Genomic DNA, 8,346 nt, shown 5'->3' with positions numbered 1-8,346 from the left:
CAGGTTTACCATCACATATGCCTTCTCTGAGGCAGAAAATCTACAGAAGTCTTAAACTGGGAACTCTATACATATTTGTTCAATAAACTACAAAGAACTGAAGCAGACTGGTTTTTGTTTTTTAATGCTTTCTCTTTTCTGCTGCCTTTCAACTTTTGACAATGACATGTTTTCATCAAGACTCATGTTATTGAAGGTACCAATGGTTCCTCCTCCCTTACTCTCTGCATCCTTTCTCTTTCACTCCATCTACCTCTGTCCAGTGTTAGAAATCTGAGCCCAGGCTATTACAATTCTCACATATATCTTATCCACTCCAACTCATGCTATATATAGCAATCATCAGATAGATCTTTCTGAAATATCCAATTTTTTATAAGATCATATCCAAGCATCTTAATCAGACATTCCAAGTCTTTCACAACCTGGACTGTATGGATTCTCCAGATTCTCTCTACCTCATGGGCTCTGTGTTACATCCAGGCTACTGTACACAGAGTTCTTTCATTCAGGAGACATGCTGTCCAAATCCTTAGTACCTTTTAACACTAAAATAAAGTTGGCTCATTGGAAAAGACCCTGATGCTGGGAAAGATTGAGGGCAGGAGGAAAATGGGGTGACAGAGGATGAGATGGTTGGATGGCATCATTGACACAATGGACATGAGTTTCAGCAAACTCAGGGAGTTGGTGATGGACAGGGAAGCCAGGTGTGCAAGGAATTGGACACAATTTAGCAATGAACAATCCTGAAATATCATCTTTCCCTGAAATCTTCTGTGACTACTCCATTTAATATGTTTCTGCTTAATTGCAGGTATCTTCCATATAATTCATTCATTCCAGAAATATTTGTATTGAATATTTGCTGTGTACCAGACATTGTTCAGGGCACTGGGGATATATCAGAAAATAAAGTGGACAAAATTCTCTGGCTTAGTGGAATTTGTGCTCTTATAGAGAGACAATATACATAATTTACAAAGACAGTGTATGGTACAATGTGATAAATGTTATTTTTAAAAATTGAGAAGGCGAAGGCATCAGGATTGCCAGTGAGTGCTTCCAGTAATTAACAAAATGTTAAGCTTATCCTCAGGGGTGGGCAAACTTGTTCTGTAAATGAGCAGTTATTAAATACTTTAGACTTTTAGGGCCACATGGTCGCTGCCATAACCATCTAACTTGACCATTTTAGCACAAAAGCAGCCTGTGTTTCAATAAAACTTTATTCATGAGCCCTGAAATTTGAATATCATGTGATTTCCATGTGCCACAGAACATAATTCTTCTTCTGACTTATGTGTTTTTAAATAAAAATCTAAGTGCTATTCTTACTTTGTGGGCCACACACACACAGGCAGGAGGCCAGATTTGGCCCACGGATGATAGTTTGCCAACCCTTTGTACACCACTGAAAAGCTGAGATTAGTGAAGACGTGGGGAAGATAACAGAGTGAGCATGGGGACAGGTAAGAGTAGAGTATTCTAGGCAGAGGGTACAGTCACTGCAGAGTTTGTGAGACAAAGACATGCCTCCAGTGTGCCAGAGCAAGCTGAGTGAGAGAGAGAGGCAGGAGATGAAGGAGGAGGAGCAATAAAGATGAGAATGGATAACATGATTGATCTACAATCACGGTGACAATCATAGGCTCTTAGACCTGCAGAAGGAAACCCCAAGAGATTCTCTAGTTCTTGCCTGTCCAATAGGCTTCAACTCAGAAAGCCAGCTTTGATTGGCATACTGTTGAGTACCACTCTAAGACCGCATTCTGTCTTAGCCAGAATCACTTATATGATCAATTAGCAATATGTGTTCAGGGGTGAGGGTAGTGGTTGTTCTACATTTGTGTTCTTCATCTAGTCTGCCCACAACATTTCACCTCTAGGACACCCTGAGTTCTCAACAATTTACATGGCATCCTCAACATTACCATCTAATTAATGACAGGAATTCTGAGTGCCAGATTGTGATCTTCATTGTATCTTGGCCCTTCCTTGTTTCAGGTTTTACACTTAGGGCAATGATCAGTATGTATCTTTTCTGAAGAAGCTGAAAAGATACTGAAATTGAAAGCTGAATAGAGATGAGAATTGCCAATGCAAATTTTACTCCCTTAGACCTATAAAACCTTTACCGCTTCTAAAGCACTTTTGTCTTTATCCCTTCTTTGAGCTTTAGGATGGCCCTATGAATCTTTAATAAACCCATAAAACAATCCTCAGGCCCTAAAATGAAAAATCAGGCTGCTCTTATCTTAAATTGCATTTGCCTGTGATCCGTGAGATTTTTTTTTTTCACAATTCCATGTATTACAATTTAGCTTAAAATTATTACCAAAGGTTTTTTCATAATTGTTACTAAAATACTTCTTAGTGTATTTAGAGCAAAAGGAAGGAAGAACCAACTGTTCCAAAATGTTCAATGATAAGCTTAAAACTGCCATTGTTTCTCTGCATTGTCAGAAAAAGAGGAGGAGTTCGTGGTGAGCTACTGTGATGACTAATGAAATTTTTATTCTTTTCAATAAGAAGAGCTTTAACAATTAGGCTGTGTTATAATGAAATGTTCATTTGTCCAAACTCTGATTCCTGGTCCATCAATACCTCTTTGTGAGAGGTACATCCCTAAAACATGCCTTTGTCTTGAATGGAATGCAACCAGAGGCGTTTAGTGCAAGGACTCTCAGTAAGGCAGCCTGAAATGAACAATGGACTTCAGATAAAGCTAAAATTAAAATGTATATATATATTTTCCTGTACCATCTGCTATTCATTAGGCAGAAATTCACCTGACTAAATAGCTAAAACAACGAATGAAACGTCACATTTTAATATAAGCATAAATAAATGTTTAAAAATCCAAATTTTAAGGGAAGCATATTTTACATTCTCTGTATCAGTATAAAGGACATCTGGAAAATACTTTTTTGCTGTGTAGATTTAAAGGATTTCAGTTAAAACTATCTAATGATTTTAAATGGCCTATAATTTCCTAGAAATATTTTCAGTTTTATATTTTGATAACATTCTATTGCAGCTGGAACCAGTTGGGATCTATTTTAAATACTTTCTTGTTCCTCCTACTACTAATCTCTTCTCATTACTATTCAACATTTAGAAAGCGGCAACAAACGCTGGGTCTGTATTCAATGTGACCTTAGTCACAATGGGCTCACATTTCCACCGTGATGGGAAAGAACTTTGCATGTATAAAGAATGTACATAGCAGAGAATGGAAGCAAAATGATAATAATTATGGGGATTTGCGTCACCTATAAGTTGATTCTGGTTCTCTTCATAGCTTGAGGTAATTCCAAAATGCCAGTGATGGTGCAAAAGGCAGACATTTTTGCAGGAATGGCATTTGAGTAGAGTAGTGGAGATAGTCAGGCTCCTAGAAGTAGAGACAAGGGAGGCACAGGCAGAAGTGGGAGCAGTGGCTGCAATGGCAGTTAAGAAGTGTCCATGACAGTCCTCATTTCATCTTACACTCTTACATGGTCAGCCTGTGGCTCACTGCACACCTAAGCAGCCTCCGGTCTCCATTCTGCTCTCTCCATCTTCCCGCCCACATCAGAGCATCTAATGGGATACTGGAACCACTGGGCCTAATTATGTTCTCATGGACAATGCTAATGTTGTTTTTCTCGCTCCTGGAATGAGAACCCATGTTTTGTGCCTAGGCAATTTTAACACACACACACACACATACACACACACACACTTCAGTGAAAGTCACCTGCCTGAAAAACTTCTGTAGTCTAAATGAAAATGCCCCTCGTTTGAACTCTTATAGTAACTTGCATACACTTCTATTCTTATATGATTAGTCCTTTTTTATCCTTCTAAATTTCTCTTAAAAATTATAAACTACTTGACAAGGAAAATATCTCATTAAAGTGCATATATGTTTCTAGTGCCAAACACACTTCCTGGGAGAGTGATAGTCACTCTAGAAATGCTTTCTGTTCTTCCTTTGGAAGAACAGAGGGATGATATTTCTCATTCCCTTTTTTTTTTTTTTTTGCCCCATTCAGGTAATTTTTCCAACTGTTAGAAGATGTTCTAGGTGAAGAGAAATAAAAATCCAGGTACTATGGCTTTATAGTTTCCACTTGCAAAAGTGGAAATGATTCTTAAGTGATAAAAAGTGATCCGTTGTCTTTAATCAACACATAGTCTGTGTTAGTAATGTCACTTATAAGAGTTATAGTGAAAAACTATTGCAGATAAAACTAGCTTTCTTAGCAAGTTCTTTTACAAAGCTTGTATAAAATACCATTTCAGGCAGAATTGACCCAAACAAGGAACATGTTTTATCTTCAGAAATAATTTACTTAGACACTGATAGAATAATTTAGTGCCTGTGCTGTGCTGTGCTTAGTCACTCAGTCATGTTGGATTCTTTGTGACCCCATGAACTGCAGACAACCAGGCTCCTCTGTCCATGCGGATTTTCCAGGCAAGAATACTGGAGTGGGTTGCCATTTCCTTCTCCAATCAAGTGCCTACATATGCTAATTTTATGGTCCTGAGAAGCTGCCAGCATCCAAACCTGTCATTTCCTCTGCCTATGGTCATGTTGAAATCATCATGAAGTATTTAGGCTAATGTTTTATCTATTAGGGGAGATAACACTAGAATGTTGTCATTTCTCACTTGTTGATGCCAAGAAGAGCTTTCTACTCACTGCTTTCTAAGAACAATTTGCAAGAATAGGAGCTGAAGACAGGTTGTGCATTAAGAAGAGAAATTTGTAAAACCACAGAATCCAACATTTATCTTATAACAGTGCTAGCTAGAAAATATTTGTGGGACTTTAAAAGACATTCTCAGTTCAGGGGGGCTTTTCCTGGTCATCTATAAAATAAAGGAGTGGAAATTTTGAGATTTATAGTACCATATTTCTTTTGTTTTGTTTTTTTTTCCCCCAAGTGAAACAATGATTTTATTTGAGGCATAAAAGTGAATGCATTTCTGTCACATAGGATGAGGACAACTTGAGGGTCCTGGTTTCTAAGATAAAACTTTGTCTTAGACACAGTTTCCATCAAGCTTCTTGGGAAATGAGTCAGAAAAGGAGCAAGCAAGACATGGCCTGAAAAGAAATCATTACTGTTGCTGGGAAGTAGTGAAGCAAGAGAAGAACTTACTCAGATCAGTGTACATGTTTCAGAGGTCCAAGGAGGAGGAGAGTGGTGTGGGAAAAATGGTCTAATTTCCTCATCTTGGCAGGAGATATGGCCCTCTCCTTCCAGGGAAATAACTTGCCTCTAATCAGAGGCAGCAGTACTGACTTGGCAGTTTTGACTGCAGCAACATCTCAGGGCTCCCCAGTTCCCTGGATCCCCTGAAAAACTTAGAGATGAAGGGTGGGGTCTATGTCATGGACCCTGCCACTTGCTCCCTGAAGCTGGCCATGTGTATGTCCCTTTCTGAAAAACCCGCACACTTGTGGGTACTCAGGATGGTGTGGACCTTGGTGCACAGGTTAAACCATTCAGGATGCTGGTCCAGCTTTTCACTCTGCAGGCCACCGTCATCAGGAGGCCAAGAGCCCTACTGAAGTCTTTGAAATGGAACTGCCTGCAGATGGCATCCTGCCCATCTGGCTCCCTCCACCTCATGGCAGGTGGGTTTGGCAGCAGCTGGTCCTCCTCCTCAGCTCTTAGTTTGCGGGCTTAGCCAGTCATGAAGTGGGGAAGGAGGCGGGGGCATGGACACGGGCATCTGTGATAGCAGTGGAGTGGAGGAGTATGACTTACAGTTCCGTACTTCTAAGAGATACTTACCATCTAAATTTTTATAATAATTGAGAGAATAAAATGAAAGGTCCATACCATATCATTAGAAGGCTTTTGAGTGGCATGCCTTTTTTTGTACATAAACTCTCAATCTTTCCTTCTTTTGTAATTAATTTTTATTGGGGTATAGTTGATTTACAAGTTTCTGTTAGTTTGAGGTGTTCAGCAAAGTAAATCAGTTATACATACACTCTTTTTTAGATTCTTTTTCCATATAGGTTGTTACAGAGTACTGAGTAGAGCTCCCATGCTATACAGTAGGTCCTTGTTAGTTATCCATTTTATATATATGGTGTGTATATGTCAATCGCAGTCTTCCAATTTATGCCTTCCTAGGGAGATGCTTAACAAAGAACCAAGACAGGCAAGGAAAAATACTTAAAGCTAATAATTCAGACTGTGAGACAATGGCATTAGGGTTAGTGATTACTGATCTCATACCTTTTACAGCTTTGTTTAAAGCTGGTAAGAGAAAATGGGGAATTATAGAAAATGAGGTGGATGAAACTGGAGCCTATTATACAGAGTGAAGTAAGCCAGAAAGAAAAACACCAATACAGTATACTAATGCATATATATGGAATTTAGAAAGATGGTAACAACAACCCTGTATGCGAGACAGCAAAAGAGACACAGACGTATAGAACAGTCTTTTGGACTCTGTGGGAGAGGGAGGAGGGGGGATGATTTGGGAGAATGGCATTAAAACATGTATAATAGCATATAAGAAATGAATCACCAGTCCAGGTTCGATGCAGGATACAGGAAGCTTGGGGCTGGTGCACTGGGATGACCCAGAGAGATGGTATGGGAGGGAGGTGGGAGGGGGGTTCAGGATGGGGAACACATGTACACCCGTGGTGGATGCATGTTGATGTATGGCAAAACCAATACAATATTGTAAAGTAAAAAATAATAATAATAATAATAATAATTGAATGACAAGAACAAAGGTGGATGGCCCTGAGAGCAATTAGAATCTTGAAAGATTCTGACAAGTACATCTGAATATAATAGAAATTAAAAAGAATGAAATGCTAGTGAAGTTCAGGTTTAATAACCACATTTATCAGCTATCTGAGGTTTTAGTTACAGAAATCTGTTTGTTTTACATAGAAACAATATTAATAACTAATAAACATTGGCCATTCTATTGATAAACACTTGCTAAGTACCTCTTTTATCATCTCCGTTATCCTGAGGTACATATTCTTTTTATTGGCAGTTTATTAATAAGGAAAATAACATACTGCTGCTACTGCTGCTGCTAAGTTGCTTCAGTCGTGTCCGACTCTGTGCGACCCCACAGACGGCAGCCCACCAGGCTCCCCCGTCCCTGGGATTCTCCAGGCAAGAACACTGGAGTGAGTTGCCATTTCCTTCTCCAATGCATGAAAGTGAAAAGTGAAAGTGAAGTCGCTCAGTCGTGTCTGACCCTCAGCGACCCCATGGACTGCAGCCTTCCAGGCTCCTCCATCCATGGGATTTTCCAGGCAAGAGTGCTGGAGTGGGGTGCCATTGCCTTCTCCAAAGGTTAAAAAATTTGCTCAAAGTAAATGGTAAAGTGTGTTTTGAGACAGGGCAGTCTAATTCCCAATCAGAGTTGAACTCATATCCATTAGACTATAATACATTGATTAAAAATTATCTTAAAGTAGATCCAAAAAGAATTCCTTAAAAACTCAACACTGTTTTAAAGAGTGATGTTCTTGGAATGATGTAAAGCATGTAGAAGTTACTTCATCCCTAAGGTATCTGCCAGTTCCTTCCTGTTGTTGCTAACAATCGACTGTTATCATGACCTGCCGAGGGGAGGCAGAGTTTGCTCTGGCAACAGTGACCTTCTCCTCCACCACTTCCATCCTGTGGGCAACTGTGGTCCTCTTGAGATGCTGGCACTCTCCAGCCTCCAAATCTCTCTGTCCCAGTAAAAGCAAGCCAGAGGAGGCATAAGCGTCTCTACACAGAAAAATGAAATGGATCATATCTCTGTTTGTCCACGTTCCCCAAAACTCCGACAGAGGACTTATTGTGCTCACATAGATGAAGGCGTTTCTCTTTCTGATGTTAGAGATTTAGGTCTCTGGCAGGCAACTCAACCCCAAGAATGGCATTAAGACTCAGATTACCCTAAATATCCATTCACTGCTTGCATTTTTTTTTTAGCTCTGTAACAACACATATACGGGTTTCTTTTGACAAAAGATAGACAATTAAATACTAATTACTACTAGAAACTTGAGAATAAACCCACAAATAAAATATTTAAAAATTTTCCATTCATTATACCATAGCATTCCTTTAAAATTCTATGATTTTATGCCAGTATTTTTTGGTGGTGTTTTCATGTACATCATATTCACAAAATCACAGAAATATACAGCTGAAAGGTTCTCACACAATCTAGTCCTGTGCCTAACATTCAGAGAGACTGAATAGCTACCACCTTATGATGGAAAGCCCTCCAGTTCCCATGTCCATGTTTTACCATTATACCTCATTGTCTTGGAATTTTGACAACTTACAAATGTAAAGAGTA

General features: G+C 39.2%; 1 pseudogene; it reads right to left on the bottom strand.

The window, feature by feature from the left end:
- Nucleotides 1-5,382: 5,382 nt before the first annotated feature.
- LOC129657182 (pterin-4-alpha-carbinolamine dehydratase-like) lies at nt 5,383-5,696 on the bottom strand (annotated as a pseudogene).
- Between the last annotated feature and the right edge of the window lie 2,650 nt (nt 5,697-8,346).

Source organism: Bubalus kerabau, chromosome 7 (genome assembly GCF_029407905.1).
Source record: "Bubalus kerabau isolate K-KA32 ecotype Philippines breed swamp buffalo chromosome 7, PCC_UOA_SB_1v2, whole genome shotgun sequence".
NCBI lineage: Eukaryota > Metazoa > Chordata > Mammalia > Artiodactyla > Bovidae > Bubalus > Bubalus kerabau.
The sequence above is the reverse complement of the archived record's forward strand: the minus strand, read 5'-3'. Positions and strand labels throughout refer to the sequence as shown.